At 42.6% G+C, this 18,839-nt stretch overlaps 1 protein-coding gene across 5 annotated transcripts in view; it reads right to left on the bottom strand.

Moving 5' to 3' along the window:
* Positions 1 to 18,839, bottom strand: part of ARHGAP44 (Rho GTPase activating protein 44) — a 202,981-nt gene that overhangs the window by 133,844 nt on the left and 50,298 nt on the right. The gene's annotated exons all lie outside the window — the stretch shown is intronic.

The raw sequence follows: 18,839 nt of genomic DNA, 5'->3' as shown, positions 1-18,839 counted from the left end.
GCACCTAGTTGAGTGCACATGTTACCATACACAAGGACCAGGGTTCGATCCCCTGCTTCCCATGGACAAGGGGGACAATTCACAATTGGTGAAGCAGGTCTGCATTTGTCTATTTTTCTCGCTCCTTCTCTTTCTCTCCCCCAACTTCTCTCTGTCATATCAAATAGAAAGGAAAAAGAGAAAAAGAAAAAACTGCTGCCAGTCGTGGTGGTTTTGTAGTGTTGGCAGCGAGCCCCAGAGATAACCCTGGTGACAAGTAAGTAAAAGCGATGTGAAGCGCTAAAGAAATACCCCACCAGGTAGGATTTATGTCTTGCCATATACCCAGCCCAGGTTGGAGGCGTGGTACCACTTGGGAGGTAGGTGTCTTGGTACCAGGGGAAGTTCTCATGCTGTGATGTCTCTGCTGTCTCTGTGTGTGTCTGTCTCCTTGTCTTTAAATAATAATAATAATAAAAACGTTGCCTAAGAGCAGTGAAATCACACATCAGTAAGACTCTGGCCATTCAAAATTACAAATAAATAAGATACAAGGTCAAAAGCTTTTATAGATCTACATTTAGTTCTGTAATTATAAATAGATTTGTTTAACCCAAGAAGCCTGTGTTGTATTTATTTTCTCCCATTCTCTGACTCTTAGGTCTTGTACAACAGAGGTCATGACCTTCATATTGTAGACTGAGCGAGGAGCTCACTGACATCATTGCGCTGAAAGGCAAGAGCTTCTATGGGAACTACAGGGTGAAGCTGTGTGTGCACAGGGAAGGATGAATTGGCAACATCTAAACTTAACAGCTAAGATGGTGGTGGATTGGCAGCCTCTGTTTGCTCTTGGTGCCACCAACACAACAACAACTACAATGTAGAGGTGGTGGTACACTCCCCTGAGCACACACATTACCATGTACAAGGACCCTGGTTCAAGACCCCTAGTCCCCATCTGTGGGGGGTGGGGGTGGACAGGCTTCACAAGTAGTGATGCAGTGTTGCAGGTGACTCTCTCTTTTCCTATCTCCCCTTTCCCTCTCAATTTTTCTCTGTCTCTGTCCAAAATGATAAACAAATCAATAAATGCTTTCTGAAAGTATAGAAGCAGATTTGGATACTTGAACTAGCAATAAAGGGAAAAGCCCAGAATTCCAATAGAAAGAATAGAAGGAATCATAACCAAGGTACACATTTGCTCTCTGCTTGTTTCCTTACCACTTGGGTTAAAATATCGCTGCTAAAGTGATCTCTCCCTTCTGTGCGCTTAACACTGTCACCTCAGGCTGTTGCTGCTAAGGTTAACAAAGGCATTGCCTCTGGCACGGCCACCCACTGCTACAGGCTGACTGATCTGTCCTGGCTGTTGGGTTCTGCCTGTTCCAGATGCCAAAAGCCCAGTCTTCAGCCCACTTGGTTTCAACTATGTATGCTCCCTAGTGCTAGACTCAAACCAGTAGCTGGTTCATCTAATACGGCTCCCTTTCATCTGGCTTCTAGCCCACGCTCCTTCAAACTAAACTCCCTGATGCCTAGGTTGGCCTGCTCCTGGTCTAGCTCACCTCCCACTTAGGCCTCAAGCCTCTGTGACTGCCCTCAGTTACGGCTCTGTCATTCACTGCCTCAGCCACCTTTGCAGAGAATCAGACATAATAGGGAGACAATATAATTTACCGGCTATGCTGGCTAAGACAACAGTTCAGTGAAGACTTCTAATTCAAGGGGGTCGGGTGGCAGTGTAGTGAGTTAAGCGCACATGATGCGAAGCACAAGGACCTTTGTTAGGATCCCGGTTCGAGCCCCCGGCTCCCAACCTGCGGGGGGGGGGGGGGGGGGGAGGGTGGTGAAGCAGTGAAGCAGGTCTGCAGGTGTCTGTCTTCCCCTCTCTGTCTTCCTCTCCTCTCTCCATTTCTCTCTGTCCTATCCAACAACAACTACATCAATAACAACAACAATAATAACCACAACAATGATAAAACAACAAGGACAACAAAAAAATGGGAAAGATAGCCTCCAGGAGCAGTATATTCATGGTGAGGGCACTGAGCCCCAGTAATAACCCTGGAGGCAAAATAATAGTAATAATAATAATTTTAAAATAAAGACTTCTAATTCAACACAACTACATACACCTCTTGATAAAGATTTCAAAGCTATGAATTAAGAAATAGGGAGGACCACAATAAACTCAGAAAGAAAAGAAGAGATTTATTGGTAAATTCATAATACCTCAAGGGCTGGGCAGCAGCTCACTTGGTTGAATGTATACATTACCATGTGCAAGGACCCAGGTTCAAACCCCTGGCCCCTACCTGTATAGAGGAAGCTTTACAAGTGGTGAGAAACTGTTGCAGAGCTCTCTCTCTCTCTCTCTCCTTTTCCTTTTCCCCCTCTTAGTTTCTCTCTGTCCAAAATAACTAAATAAATAAATAAATTATAAAAAACAGAAGGCAGTGTCTATGATTTGGAAATGTTTTTTAAAAATTCTTAACAGCTCTCAGAGGAATAGAGTGAAGTGACAGTTAAAAAAAAAAATCAGAGGAGAACATCGGCAAGACAGACAGATGTCAAACACCAAAATAGAGAAGAAGAAATTAAAGTAAAAGAGGATGCCCACCCCAAAAGACAAAAAAAAAAAAACCATGAAAACAAATTAAGATAATGAAAGAGAATGATAGGAAAGCATCAAGAAGAACATTGGCATCAGAAAAGTAGAAGGAGGAGGAGGAGAGAGAGAGTTCATATTTGAAAAAATTCCAGCTGAAAATTTCCCTAAAAAAGATGAAACTTCAGATCTAGGAGGCTCAGGGGGTTCCAAGAAAAATGAATTCAAACCCAAGTTCACTAAGGCACATAATCATTAAAATTGTAAAGATCAAAGATGAAGAGAATATCCTGAGGACAGGTAGGGAAAAGCAAAAAGAAGTCACTTATAAAGGAAATCTCACTATCAGTTGATTTCTTTCAACAAAAAGTATAAAAGTTAGAAAGAACTGGCAGATAGATTCAAAGTTCTGCATGAGAAAGACATCTACAGAAAAACACTTTATTCCGTTAAATCATCAGTCAGGTTTGAAGGTGACATGAAGATGTTTTTCAGATAAGCAACAGCTGAAGGATTCATCATCACTAAGCCATGCCTGTCAGAGATACTAGAGAGAGTCACATAAAACAAAAATCTCAAATGACCTCATCAGTAGAGGGAAAATGAATAAAAATCATAGGCTCCTTGGAATATACCTAAAATAGACCTACTTGCTTTTTCCAAAACTGAGACCCCAAATCTCAGCTGTTATATTCTTACCTTTAGGTTCCTGATTATTAAACAATCTGTTCTGCTTTCTATTTTAATGATTTTTCAGCCACCAAGTTGCAGATGCTACAATGATGCCAACCTGACTTCCCTAAACAGATGACCTCACCAATGTGTCCTGGAACTCCACTTCTGCAGAGCCCTGCCCCACTAGGGGATAGAGAGACAGGCTGGGGGTATGGAGCAACCTGCCAAGGCCCATCTCCAGCGGAGAAGCCATTACAGAAGCCAGATCTCCCACCTTCTGCATCCCATAATGATCCCAGGTCCATTCTCCCAGAGGGATAAAGAATAGGAAAGCTTTCAATGGAGGGGATGGGATATGGAACTCTAGCGGTGGGAACTGTGTGGAATCATACCCATCTTACCCTACGGTCTTGTCCATCATTATTAAATCAATTAAAAAAAAGAATTAAGAAAAAAAAAACACGAAAGTAAGTCAGGTCTAATGAAGACCCATGGGCTTAACAGCAGAACTGAACTTAACAAAGGGTTAGGGAGCAAGGAAGGAGGGAGCAGTGGGGAAGACATGCTTCAGTAGACACTGGTGGAGGGATATTGATACTTTGGTGGGTGTGGGGTAGTGCCTTACTGAGGAGATAAAAACTGTACTGCAGAATATTTGTAGACTTGTAAAGCAAGGTGATCTTAAAAAGCAAAAAAGGGGGAGTCAGCAGTAGCTCAGCGGGTTAAGCGCACGTGGCGTGAAGCGCATGGTCCTGCACAAGGATCCCGGTTCGAGCCCCCGGCTCCCAACCTGCAGGAGAATCACTTTACAGGCGGTGAAGCAGGTCTGCAGGTGTCTTTCTCTCCCCCTCTCTGTCTTCCCCTCCCCTCTCAATTTCTCTCTGTCCTATCCAACAACAACAACACCAATAACTACAACAACAATAAAAAAAGAACAAGGGCAACAAAAGGGAAAATAAATATCAAAAAAATTTTAAAAGAGGACTATTTGAAAATAAAAAGAAGCAACTGACAATGAAAGTTATCATTAGCTGCATTAGGGATGGATCAGTGGGTGGCACACCTGGTTAGGGCACATGCTCTGGTGCACAAGGATCTGGGTTCAAGATGCCAGTCCCCACCTGCAGCGGGGAAGCTTCACGAGAAGAGATGCAACTGAGTTGTGTTCTTTTATGGTCAACCTACAAGCAAAAATGTTTCTCTGAGTTCTATGAGCTGACGCATTGAACCTGAGGAGTGTATTATGAAATTCTATAGCTTGGTAGGTCAGATGCACAGGTGACAACTTGGAGTGGGGATGAAAGGCAGTCTTGTAGAGGAGATCTGGACGTTGCTAATGCCATCTCAGGTAGAGAGCATCAAAACTGAGTCAAGTTGTAGGACACTCAGCTGGCATCTGACAGGTTAGCGCGAAAGTAGAAGAGAAAAACACATCAGAAAAACCTGGGAATAAAGGTGAGTCGGGCGGCAGCGCAGCGGGTTAAGCGCAGGTGGCACAAAGCGCAAGGACCGGCATAACGATCCTGGTTCGAGCCCCCGGCTCCCCACCTGCAGGGGAGTCGCTTCGCAAGCAGTGAAGCAGGTCTGCAGGTGTCTGTCTTTCTCTCCCCCTCTCTGTCTTCCCCTCCTCTCTTCCATTTCTCTCTGTCCTATCCAACAATGACATCAATAACAACAATAATAACTACTACAATAAAACAAGGACAACAAAAGGGAATAAATTTAAAAAAAAAAAAGAAAGAAAAACCTGGGAATATCAACTACAGCATAGGAGCAGAAGATCCCCTAGCTAAAGAGAATAAAGAATAAATAAATATTAAAATATGTATATGAGAGAGAGAGTAAAGAAAGTCAAGGCACAAGGCAGCAGGACAAACGGTTAGGGTTCAAGAAAGATCAGGAGACCTTGAGATCAACCATCCCCCAGTAGTGGCAATGACTGGGAAGAAGGAACATTCAGAGAAGTCTCTGCCTTAGACGCAGGACTTGCTTATCATTTACACCATGGACAGTTGCTGAAGATACAGCAGCTGGGGTCAGAGAGAAAAAGTCCTATGAATGGGATAAAGAGCCCTACCCCACTCTCCACCCCCAACTAAACTCAGTATATAAAAACTGCCTTGGAGTTAAGAACACAGTTTGTTCTTCTGCATCTTGAGGGGGGAGGTAGACGGGGGATGGAAGTTATCCTAAGCCTGTGTGGCCTGCTAGAGGGTGTGTGGGTGTATTAGTTAAGTAGGCTCGACCCACATGTTGTGCCAACCTGAGGTATCACAAACTAAGCATTTATCAAACATTAATTCCACGGTAGGTACAATTACTTGTATAGATCAGTTCGAAATGTGTTCCCTGGTATTGCTTTTAGAGATGGCCATTCATGAAGGGTTTAGTCAATATGCCACCATAGACACACTGGATAGTTCAGCGTTTCTCAAAATAAGGTTCCAGGTCTACAGCAAGGCAGTCCCTGGAAACCTGGTGCCATGATACTGTGTGGACATCAGTGAGCTTTGTAGATGGAGAGCTCTCCTGCAGCCGCGCCCCCATGACTTCGGAGCAAAGGATTTTAATCGCTAGCCTATTCCCTCTCAGTTTAATTTACGTCCATGAATGAATCGTATCTACTCTTACACATGACAACCTGACCAGATGAAAACGATGGTGCTTTTCTTTTTCCCCCTTTCTTTCTTTTTCATGTCAGGACTATATTATTATTTGCAAACACTGTGGGCTGTAAATACAAGAGTTTGGCAAAAGCCAATGCAATCTTTCTGTAAAGATGAATGCTTATGTGGAACTTCTTTGTAAGTTGAGACACATACCCTTTACATCAGTAAAATATATGATGTGCATGTACACACAGGTGTGTATGTGTGTGTGTGTGTTCTTGTGGAAGAACCAGTTAAATGTTTGCCAGATTACAACTGGGTGTTTTGATCAATAGCCACTGTTTGAGAATGATGGTACCTGAAAGAATCCTTCCTTGGCAAAATATCAGAGAACAGTGAACAGCATATATATATATATATTTTTTTCCTTCCTTTCAATATTTTTCCCTTTTGTTGCTTATTGTTGCTGTTGCTATTTTATATGACAGGACAGAGAGAAATTGAGAGGTGGGAGGAGATAAAGAGGGAGAAAGAAAGACAGACACCTGTAGAGCTATGTCACCTCTTGTGAAGTATTTCCCCCCGCAGGTATGGAACGGGGGCTCGGTCCCAGGTCCTTAAGCGAGCTAATGTGTGTTCTCAGTCAGGTGCACCCGTGGCCAGCCTGCTCTTCCTTTTCTATTTATTTATTACTATACATCTTTTTTTTTTTTTTGCCACTGGGGTTATTTCTGGGGCTTAGCATCTGCATGATTCATTTGCTCTGGGGTGACTCTTCTTTCCTTTCCTTTTCTCTTAAAAAGAGGGTAATAGGCAGAAAGAGAGAGGGAAGGGAAGAGAGAGAGAAAGAGAGAGAGACCAGGTGGTGGCACACCTGACTGAGCACACATTACAATGTCCTCACCTGCAGGGAGGGGGGGAGCTTCATGAGTGGTGACACAAGGCTACAGGTATCTCTCTGTCTCACTCCCTCTATATCTCTCCTTTTCCCTCAATTTCTGACTGTCTTTCTCCAACAAATAAAGATACTATAATAAATTAAAAAGAAACGAGTGGGCAGGGAGAGAGACACTACAGAACTGTTCCACTCCTTGTAAGGCATGTGTTCCTATGTGATAGCCAGAGTTTCAAACCTAGGTCCTTGGGCATAGTACAGTGTATGTACTCTACCAGCTATGTTATCTCCCAGCCCTCTCATATTTATGTTTCTATTTTTAAAGAAATCCTGATAAAATATACTTAACACAAGATTTACCATTTTAACACTTTTAAGCCATATAGTGCAAGGACATTGCATATATTCACACTGTTGTACAACCATCACTGCCATCTCTATGGTGCTCTTATTGGTAGCCCTGAATAAGGACGTTAATTTGTTCTCAAGTAGTTTCTCTGCTATATGCACACACCCGGATGAGCTACCCGAGTTCCACTTCCCATGCACCCCCCCACCACATTTGTTCCTACAGGTCAGACACAGCTATATCCCAGTCTTCATTCTTCACGACAGAGGAATTGGAACACACGCTGATATCCCATGAGATTGCTGGTCAAAAAAAGCAACGACAAGAACAGCTGAGATGGAGAATATGGCTAGTGGGGGCTGGGTGGTGGCACACCGGGTTAAGCACACACAGTACAAAGTGCAAGGGCCCACATAACCCGTCCTGGTTAGAGCCCCCAGCGCTCCGCCAGCAGGGGGGGTCGCTTCACAAGGGGTGAAGCAGGTCTGCAGGTGTTCATCTTTCTCTCTCCCTCTCTATCTTCCCCTCTTCTCTCAATTTCTCTCTGTCTTATCCCAAAATTGGTAAAAATGGCCACAGGAACTGTGGATTCATAGTGAAGGCACCAAGCCTCAGCAATAAACCTGGAGGCAAGAAAGGAAGGAAAGAAGGAAGGAAGGAAGGAAGGAAGGAAGGAAGGAAGGAAGGAAGGAAGGAAGGAAAAAGAATATAGCTAGTTAATGACAAACAAAAGGAACATTTTGGGGGGCTGGGTGGTGGCAAACCAGGTTAAACGCACATGGTACCAAGTACAAGGACCCACACAAGGATCCAGGTTCAAGCCCCTAGCTCCCCACCTGCAGGGGGGAAGCAAGTTTGCAGCAAAGCAGGTTTGCAGATGTTTATCTTTCTCTTATCTTCTCCTCCTCTCTCAATTTCTCTGTCACATCCAATAAAACAGAAAAACTGGCCACCGGAGCAGTGGATTCCTTGTGTGACACCGAGCACCAGTGACAACCCTGGAGGAAATAATAAATAAATAAATGTGGCTTGTTTTTGGTCTGGCTCTGTATGTCAGCATACTGAGATCCAATAGGGACACTGGTTCGGTACCTACTTCTTTTTCTCTTCCTTTTAAATCTAAGTTAACAGTAAAATCATGACATAGAGTCACTTGGACAAAACAGAGAACCCCAGTGTAGGATCTTTGGACCTTGATGATAAACTGTGTATTTAATCTGACAGCATGCCAGTTCCCAGACTAAAAAAAAGTAAGTCACCGGGCACCAGGTTGCACAGAGGTCATTTTTATAGTGCACGAGGAATATGTGTTAGAGAATAAGCGGATTGTTAAACCTGATGATGAGAAAGTTCTCAATGAAAATCTAAATCCTAAGGAACCCAACACATCCATCCAAAAAGATCTGTGTACACATATGTTCTTGGCAGCACAATTTGTAATAGCCAAAACCTGGAAGCAACCCAGGTGTCCAACAACAGATGAGTGGCTGAGCAAGTTGTGGTATATATACACAATGGAATACTACTCAGCTGTAAAAAATGGTGACTTCACCGTTTTCAGCCGATCTTGGATGGACCTTGAAAAAATCATGTTGAGTGAAATAAGTCAGAAACAGAAGGATGAATACGGGATGATCTCACTCTCAGGCAGAAGTTGAAAAACAAGATTAGAAAAGAAAACACAAGTCGAACCTGAAATGGAATTGGAGTATTACACCAAAGTAAAAGACTCTGGGGTGGGTGGGTGGGTGGGTGGGGAGAATACAGGTCCATGAAAAATGATGAATGAAATAGTGGGGGTTGTATTGCTAAATGGGAATCTGGGGAATGTTATGCATGTAAAAAAAAAAAAGAAGTAGAAACGCAAAGCAGAAATTGACTGAGTTTGGAGTATGGCACCAAAGTAAGAAAGCAGTATACTAGAGTTTGCAGTGAGTACCTCCCTAATACTTCCTCTCCACTTTTCCAAGCTTTGGGTCCATGATTGCTCAACAATTTGTTTGGCTTTGTATGTTAACTCTCTTTTCAGTCACCAGGTTCCAGGTGTCATCAGGATGCCGGCCAGACTTCCCTGGATTGAAGACACCACCAATGTGTCCTGGAGCTCAGCTTCCCCAGAGACCCATCCTACTAGGGAAAGAGAGAGGCAGACTGGGAGTATGGACCGACCAGTCAACGCCCATGTTCAGCGAGGAAGCAATTACAGAAGCCAGACCTTCTACCTTCTGCAACCCTCAATGACCCTGGGTCCATGCTCCCAGAGGGATAGAGAATGGGAAAGCTATCGGGGGAGGGGGTGGGATATGGAGATTGGGCGGTGGGAATTGTGTGGAGTTGTACCCCTCCTACCCTATGGTTTTGTTAATTAATCCTTTCTTTAATAAAAAAAAAAAAAAGAAAATCTAAATCTTGAAAGGGTAATTAAGGTAATGAGATTGACTGAATACCTTCACATCAAGTTAAGAAAAAATTCACTAAAGTTTGAAGGGAAATACTGATATCTGGAGTGGAGGACACCTTGGAAATTTCTACAGTTGAGAAAATAAATAACTTGGTGAATGCTGATTGCTGTTTCTTGCCCATTTTGATGTTAGTCTCTAGCTGGGTCACAGAACACAAGTAGCATTCACCTATCAACGTGAGAGAGTGAGGGCATGGCCCATTTTGATTCTGCCTTCATTCTAAAATGTACTTGGAAATAAGCATAGCTTACATAAGCATGAGCTATAATTTGGAAACAGAATAGGAGTCAGGAGAAAAAGGGTTTTTGTTTTGTTTTGTTTTTTAATCTCACAATTGGAAGTACTGAATTTTTCATTCACTAACCAAAAAGGAAAAACAAAAAACAAAAAACTTAAAGCCTAAGGATTACTGGTGAAATAACTCTACCAACTCTTTGCAGGTTTCCACACATCTAGCTTGAAAATTTCTAAATTTAAATCTAAGCCAGGATATAACCATAGCCAAGAATCTACAAACAAATGATAACAAGTTCAGGCATGGAAATAGTGAAAGGCTGTCGGGGGGGCCAAGTCTCATCAGTTCAAGTAGAAGATGCACTAAACCACTGCAGTGTACTTCGTAAAGTGAAATGTGTGTGGTTATTTAAGGAAAGGCCATTTTCCCTCTGTTTTGTATTAGTGATTTTATAATGGTTTACATAATTATAAGGTTGACGGCTGGGCGGTGGCTCACAGGGTTAAGAGCACAAAGTTCTAAGTGCACAGATCACGACAAAGATTTGGTTTTGAGTCCCTGGCTCCCCACCTGTGGGGAGTGGGGGATGCTTCATGAGCAGTGAAGCAGGTCTGCAGGTGTCTCTCTTTCTCTTTCCCTCTCTCTGTCTCTGCCTCCTCTCTCAAATTCTCTCTATTCTGTCCAATAAAATGGGAAAAAATATGGCCACCAGGAGCAGTAGATTCACAGTACCAGCTTGACCAAGCCCCAGCAATAAACCTGGCGAACAAAACAAAACAAGCAAACAAACAAACAAAAAAAAACAGAATTATAAGGTTATAGGGATATAATTCCATACTACTCCCACCATCAAAGTTCAGTACCTTACCCCCAATCGCAAAGATAACTACCATAGTAAGGAGAGATAATTTTACCAGTTAAACTTTACTGCTACTAACAAAGTTCACAGGACATGTTTTTGTTTGTTTGTTTGTTTGTTTATTTTTAAAGACTCACAGAGGGATCAAGAAGAAAACAACCTAGTTCAAAGAATCACTACTGGTAAGACCCAGGGCCACCCAGGCAACACAAGCTGCAAAGAAATGTGGGAATAGTCCTCAATTTTGAAATAGGAAGATCACTACTTTTATAACAGTAAGTCATTGGGAAGACATCAGATACTCTGAGACCAAACAATGACAAATGATCAATCTTTAAGGTGCTAACCTTTCAATGACTGACTAGATCATCTTGCAAGAGGATCTTTTTTTTTTTTCCTCTGTTGGCACTCTTCTAAGTAAAATGCTCATAGATCACAGAGAGCATTTAGTGGATCCAGAGGGAAGGAGTGAATAAGTTTCCCAGATCTTTCTGTGACAAACCACAAATTTAGAAGGAATTTCCCTAATGATGCCAATTTATTTCTAATTCTTCCATCCCCAGCACAAATCTGACACTAATTCACTTTAATATAGGGATAGCTAGGCTATTGTTTTTTTTTTTTTATTATTAGTGATTTGTAAAATTACAAAATAAGAAAGGTCCAATTCCACATGGTTTCCACCACCAGAGTTCTGTGTGTCCCCATTCCCTCCACTGGAAACTGCAGGGATATCCCCAAGGTCACATATGGGTTGACTATTATTTCTATAACTGTCAATCTCACTATATTTTTTCCCCATTTTTTCCCTATGATCCTGCCTTCTCTTCCATTTTAAGTCACAGCTACACCTAGTATTACTTAGCTATGGTACTTTTAAAAGTTGGGAGATCAGTAATTTCTAGGGTAGGGAGGAAATAATAGTCAAGGACAAATATGCACAAAACTGCGAACAATCAGAAATTACCCTTCCTTTCTTTCTTCCTTTCTTTCTTCCTTTCTTTCTTTCTTTCTTTCTCTCTTTCATCCCTATGGTACTTTTAAATGGGAGATCAGTAATTTCTAGGGTAGAGAGAAATAATAGTCAAGGACAAATATGCACAAAACTATGAACAATCAGAAATCCTCCTTCCTTCCTTCCTTCCTTCCTTCCTTCCTTCCTTCCTTCCTTCCTTCCTGCCTTCCTGCCTTCCTGCCTTCCTGCCTTCCTGCCTTCCTGCCTTCCTGCCTTCCTGCCTTTTTGCCTCTAGGGTTATTGCTGGGGCTCAGTGCCCGCACTATGAATCAACCACTCCTGGCCGACATTTTTTTTTCCATTTTATTGAATATGACAGAGAGAAAATGAGAGAGGAGGGGAAGACAGAGAGGGAGAGAGAAAGATAAGACACCTGCAGACCTGCTTCACCACTTGTGAAGTGTCTGCAGATGAAGGGCAGATGAGGGGCAGGGGGCTCGAACCTAGATGCTTGCATGGGTCTTTGAGCTTAGTACTAAGTGCACCTACCTAACCCGGTGTACCACCGCCCGGTCTCCTCAGGAATTATCTTTATACACCTCTAATGCTTTTTTATAAACAACAGAGGTCACAAAGATCCTCTCCTTGACTATATTTCTCCAAGTTCATCTGAACTCTCTTTTTCCCAAGGCCTCAAACTTCATCTATAGAACTAGAGACTCTTGATACAAACGGTTTTGTCTACCTACCTGTTATACAATGAAAGAGTGAAACAAATACTCCCACAGCTCCTAATAGCTCAAGACCATATTCCTAGGACAACCCTACCTCTCTTTAAAGGGCAAGTCTGAGGGGGATCCTGATCATTATTAAGAACAAACATCACTTGAAAATTACAGTTGTGAACCTGTCAGTGGCGAATGATTCAGTCTAGAGCAGGGCTCCCTGATTCCCAGGAACTTCTCAGTAGTCTATCTGTAGAAACAAAGGGACCACAAAGTCTCAGGTAAATAAGAAGTTTATTAGGAAAAAAGAAACACACAGACAGACATACCTGGGCCCACTGGGGAGGCAGAAAAGCCTCCTTACGTTTGAAAGGCTCCTTTTTATACTCTTCTAAACTAGGGCATGCAAATAATGATTTTTTTTTCCTCCAGGGTTGATGCTGGGGCTTGGGGCCAGCATTACGAATCCATTGGGCCTCGTGGCCATTTTTTTTTTTTCATTTTTATTGGATTTCACAGAGAGAAATTGAAAGGGAAAGAGGAAAATAGAAAGATACCTACAAACTTGCTTCATTGCTTGTGCAACATCCCACTGCAGGTGAGGAGTGGGGGCCCAAACCTGAGTCCTGTGCATAGTACTTTGTGTGCTTAACCAGGTGGACCATAGCCTGGCCCCCTAAATAATGATTTTTTTTTTATATATATACTGAGACACAAAGGGATGGCAGTGATGGCAGGCAAGAGAGGGGTCCTAGGTGGAAGAAGAAGAACTCTTTCGCCCCCCCATAGGACCTTGCCCTCAACTTGGATCAACAATGGTAGAAAATGTTCCATCCTCTGAAGGGAGGATGGACAGCATACTCTATGCTACACCTGAGGAAGATGGGTTGATATTGGGGCAGCTTGGAACGTTCCAACTCATGACTACAGAATGTGAGCTCAGATCTACAGGGATGCAGAGGTCACACAGGCTCCTAAGCTGAATATGGGACCCAGACCAAATCAAATCGATGGGGTTTACAGTCAACAGTATTTATACCCCTTTCCCATATTAGGGAGCTACTGTCTCTCCTGATCCAGCTTTCTGTCCCTTTTCCAGCCATGACATCACCTCCCCAGACAATAACTTGTCTCCACCTGCATATCAGATTTCAGGCTCAGAGGAAAAAAAAAAACACAAAAAACTAGTATAGCCACAGACCCTTTGAAATATAACTAAAATATGCCTAGTACCTATCTACAAAATGGAGGACCCCCCCCCCCAACATTTCATCTGCACTATTCCAGCCTTTACATTCATGACTGTTCAACAATTCTTTGGCTTTGTATATTAACTCTCTTTTCAGCCACCAGGTTCCTGATGCTAGCATGATGCCCACCAGATTTCCCTGGACAGACGACCCCACCAATGTATCCTAGAGCTCTGCTTCCCCAGAGCCCCACCCTACCAGGGAAAGAGAGAAACAGGCTGGGAGTATGGATCGATCTGTCAACGCCCATGTTCATTGGGGAAGCAATTACATAAGCCAGACCTTCCACCTTCTGCATCCCACAATGACTTTAGGTCCATACTCCCAGTGGGTTAAAGAGTAGGAAAGCTATCAGGGGAGGGGATGGGGTACGGAGTTCTGGTGATGGGAATTGTGTGGAGTTGTACTCCCTCTTATCCTATGGTTTGGTTAATGTCTCCTTTTTTAAAAAAAAAAAAAAAAAAAACTCTTTTATTCCCAAGTCATCAGAAGACAACAAGCTTGAGATGTTCTTTTTTTAAAATTTTTTTAAAAAAAATTTATTTATTTTCCTTTTTGTTGCCCTTGTTGTCTTTTTATTGTTGTTGTAGTTATTATTGTTGTTGTTATTGATGTCATCATTGTTAGGACAGAGAGAAATGGAGAGGAGGGGAAGACAGAGTGGGGGGAGAGAAAGATAGACACCTGCAGACCTGGTTCACCGCTTGTGAAGTGACTCCCCTGCAGGTGGGGAGCCGGGGGCTAGAACTCGGATCCTTATGCCGGTCCTTGTGCTTGGCGCCACCTGCGCTTAACCCGCTGAGCTACCACCCGACTCCCTAGATGTTCTAAAGGGTCAAGCAGACAGCACTCATGTAGCTACAGAAGATGCCACACAGCTGGCTGTGCAAAGGACAAGATTTCCATGGAATCATTAGAGGCATCATATCAGGAGCTGACAAGTGAATCTGGGCACAACCTGTGAAGCTTCTGCCTAGATCAAAGATATAACAGTGCTCTTTATATAGGCCCCAGTTTCTGCCCAATGCAGACACCTCACTCTTGGATCCTGTCCAGTTTCTTTGCAGAAACCTTTATTCTTCTTCCTTTTACCCCCTTCCCTTCCTGTAGAGATATTCTGTCTCTAATAAAATGCCCTGTATGGCCTCAATGCCTCACTCTCTCTCTGTCCCTTCATCAACCTTGGTAACTGCCACCCGTTTTGGGGTACATGGATGACAAAAACCCAAGAAATCAGCAACAGGGAGTCGGGCGGTAGAGCAGCGGGTTAAGTGCACGTGGCGCAAAGCGCAAGCACTGGTGTAAGGATCCCAGTTCGAGCCCCTAACTTCCCACCTGCAGGGGAGTCACTTCACAGGCAGTGAAGCAGGTCTGTAGGTGTCTGTCTTTCTCTTCCCCTCTCTGTCTTCCCTCCTCTCTCCATTTCTCTCTGTCCTATCCAGCAATAACAACAACAACAATAATAACTACAACAATAAAACAAGGGCAACAAAAGGGAATAAATATTTTTTTTAAAAAAGACATCAGCAACAACATGACATGTAAAGGTAACATGGACTACCATGGGACTACCAAGGAAGAATATTTAACACTGGTCTGAGAAAGGTTGGTTAACATTGACTCTAGAAAGTCTGGTGTTTAAATCTGTTTATCTTTTGCCTTAGGGCCAGGAGCAAAGTACCCTCTGCAAGTATGAGTTGACCCTGAGTTGCTAACTGTTCCAGAAAGAGGATTCACAGCTCAATTGGCCTCCACATTCCTTATTTCATTCCTGCTCACAGACACCTGAAATGTCAGTCAGCCTCAGGAAAAGAGAAAGCATCTATCTTTTCCTGAATCTATCTCTTAAATCTGTCCCTTCGAAGTCCTTCCTACATTTGAGACATACATGTACCTCCTACTACTCATGAGTCTATTTCTCTAGAGCCTAAAGGTTTTTTTTTTTTTTTGTCTCCAGGGTTATCGCTGGGGGTTCAGTGCCTGCACCATGAATCCATTGCTCCTGGAGGATATTTTTCTCATTTTGTTGCCCTTGTTGTTGTACTTATTATGGGTATTGTTATTATTGTCATAGCTGTTGTTGTTGGATAGGATAGAGAAACTGGGAGAGGAGGGGAAGACAGAGAGAAGGAGAGAAAGACACCTGCAGACCTGCCTCACCTCTTGCAAAGCAACCCCCTGCAGGTGGGAAGCTGGGGGCTTGAACTGGGATCATTATGCCGGTCCTTGCACTTTGCGTCATAGGCGCTTAATCAGCTGCACTAAAAAAATATAAACACCAGGAAGGATAGAGCTGGTCTCTCGGTTCTCTGTGGTAAGATAGTATCCACACCTCTGGTACTTAAACTACCATCCCAAAGTTTCTTTTTTCTCAGTCTCCTGACTCTATTCAGTCCCTGCTTCTCCCATTCCCACCCCCCCCCACCTCCCCATCCTGTTTAAACACCCAATTAACTCAATATAAATTCAGGTTGAATACAGTTCACACTTGATCTTTTCCTCTACGGCAGAAGTATATTACTGATTAAAATCTGTCTTTCCCACTTTACCTCTGTGAAGTAAAGGAAGAAAGAATAGTTGGAGGTGAGGAGGTAGTCCAGTACTTGGTCACTGGCTATGGGATCTCAGGTTTTTTTCTGGAAACCATAAAAAGAAATGCCTCACAAGAGTTGTCAGAGAGAAAAATGAAGGAGGCCAAATGTTGGTGCACCTGGTTGAGCGCAAGAGACCCCGGTTCAAACCCAGTCCCCACCTACAGGGGGAAAGCTTTGCAAGTGGTGAAGTAGTGTTGCAGGTCTCTCTCTCTCTCTCTCTCTCTCTCTCTCTCTCTCTCCCTTTCTCCCTCTCTATCACCCCCACCCCTCTTGATTTCTTGCTGTTTCTATTCAATAAGTAAATAAAAATAATACAAAAAAATTAAAAAGAGAGAATAAAATGAGGTAAGATATGGTATGAAGTTAGAATCCTTCATTGAGGGGCAGGGGTAGATAGCATAATGGGTATGCAAAGAAACTCTCAAGCCTCAGTCTCCAAAGTGCCAGGTTCAATCCCCCCCACCACCATAAGCCAGAGCTGAGCAGGGCTCTGGTGTTTCTCTCTGTGTCTTTCTCTCTCTGCATCTCTCTCAAAAATAAAATAAAATACTTCAAAAAAAATCCTTCATTGAATACAGTAAGTTCTTGTGAAAGTTACTAGGGTAAAACTTCTGAAAAAGATTCATTACAACTGTGCAGGTATGCAAAGACCAGAGACAAAGAAATACAACACATCTAAAGAAAAATTCCAGGTCAGAAGATGTGTTCCCAAATAAAATCAACTCTACCCTTGAGTCTCTGCTCTGAAACATGAGATAACGTTCCTTTAATTAAGCAGGCTAACTGGGCCACTTTCTGAGCCGGCATTTGCTGAATGCTGCCAAGGGATACTGCCTGAACTTGTGTGCAAATAAATAATTCTGTGTAAATTAAGAAAAAAACACCAGATGAAAGCTGTCTGGAATAGCTCCCTGTTACAAGGAATAAAATGACATATTTCATATATTTTTCTTTGTTTGGTTGCTAAAAAAATAAATAAATTACAGGGAAACTAATCTGACTGCATATTTACGGGGGTGGGGGGGGGGAGGGAGGAAGTCTCAAGAGTTCCAGGGCTAAAATGACTTGCCCAAGAACCTAAAGTTATTCTTGGCTAGGCAGGATCTAGAAGGGAATCTCATTTTACCTAGCTGATTCCTCATCGTAATAATATAAATGGAAATTTAACATCAACCTAGGAAATATCTCCAGTAAGGGTAAGGCATGTTTGAGTCAAAAGACAATCTCAAATAATCTGAAAACAACCTTAAATGATTTAACAATTGAGAAATCATTCCCCCACCCACCCACCCCAACTAAATAGAGAGGCGCACAGCTGAGGCAGAGCCCAGAGCAACCCAAGAACCAGCCACCAAGTTGCAGATGCTACCGTGACTCCAACCTGACTTCTCTAGGCAGACAACCTCACCAAGGAGTCCTGGAACCCCACCTCACCAGAGCCCTACCCCACTAGGGAAAGTTAAAAGACAGGCTGGGGGTATGGGTCAACCTGCTACTAACTATGTTCAGCAAAGAAGTGATTACAGAAGCCAGACCTTCCACTTTCCACACTCCATAAAGATATTTGGTCCATACTCCCATTAGAATAAAGCGTAGGAAAGCTTCCAGTGGATGGGGATGGGATAAGGAATTCTGGTGGTGGGAACTGCATGGACTTGTACCCCTCTTATCCTATAGTCTTATCAATAATTCTTAAATTAAAAAAGTTGGAAGATGGAGGAATTTGGGTCTCAGTCTCTCTCTCTCTCTCTCTCATCTATATGCCTGAGTGAATGTGTCTTTCTTTTTTATTTCCCTGATTTGTTTCAATAAGTGCTCGTTTCCCTAAAAAAAAAAAAAAAAAATTCAGAGTGCTGAAGTTCCAGCAATAAAATAAACAAAGAAAATACTTTTTTAATAATCAGGCTGAGAAAACTTTTTAGATAGTAGTAATAACAAGGACCTGCACATGGATCCAGGTTCCAGTCCCTGCTCCCCACCTGCAATGCTTCACCAGTAGTGAAGCAGGACTGCAGGTGTCTATCTTTTTCTCTCCCTCTCTATCTCCCCCTTCTCTCTCAATTTCTCTCTGTCCTATCCAATAAAATGGGAAAAAATGGCCACCAGGAGCAGTGGATTCATAGTGCAGGCATCAAGCCCCAGCAATAACCCTGGAGGCAAAATAAATCATTGAATTAAATTAAATTAAATTTAAAAAATAAGATATGTTATCTAGCAGGTAAGAAGGACCACTAAGCAAGTTTTAAAGTTGTGATTGGGTTTTAGGAAGAAAAAAAATGTACTTAAGCTAATACTTAGACATTACTTAGACATAACAAAAATCTGTTATCATACATGATTTCCACATGGGTTGTTGGAAGAAATAGGAAAGTTAAAGGATGAATTTTGAGGGACCTTATCAAGAAGAAATCAACAGAATTTTGTAATTGATGGGAGTGGGGTGATAGAAAACTTACAGATGACTAGGCATTTTATGTCATGCACCAATGACAGGAATAGGAAACTCTGGAGCTAGAACAAAGATAATACGTTTAGTTTTTAGAAATCTAGCATAACAGCTACTGTAGCCAGAGTGACCAATAAAATTTAAAAGCACTGGGAAATAAAAATGAAATTATCTTCTTAAATAAATCATGATCCC

Source organism: Erinaceus europaeus, chromosome 12 (genome assembly GCF_950295315.1).
Source record: "Erinaceus europaeus chromosome 12, mEriEur2.1, whole genome shotgun sequence".
Classification (NCBI taxonomy): domain Eukaryota; kingdom Metazoa; phylum Chordata; class Mammalia; order Eulipotyphla; family Erinaceidae; genus Erinaceus; species Erinaceus europaeus.
The sequence above is the reverse complement of the archived record's forward strand: the minus strand, read 5'-3'. Positions and strand labels throughout refer to the sequence as shown.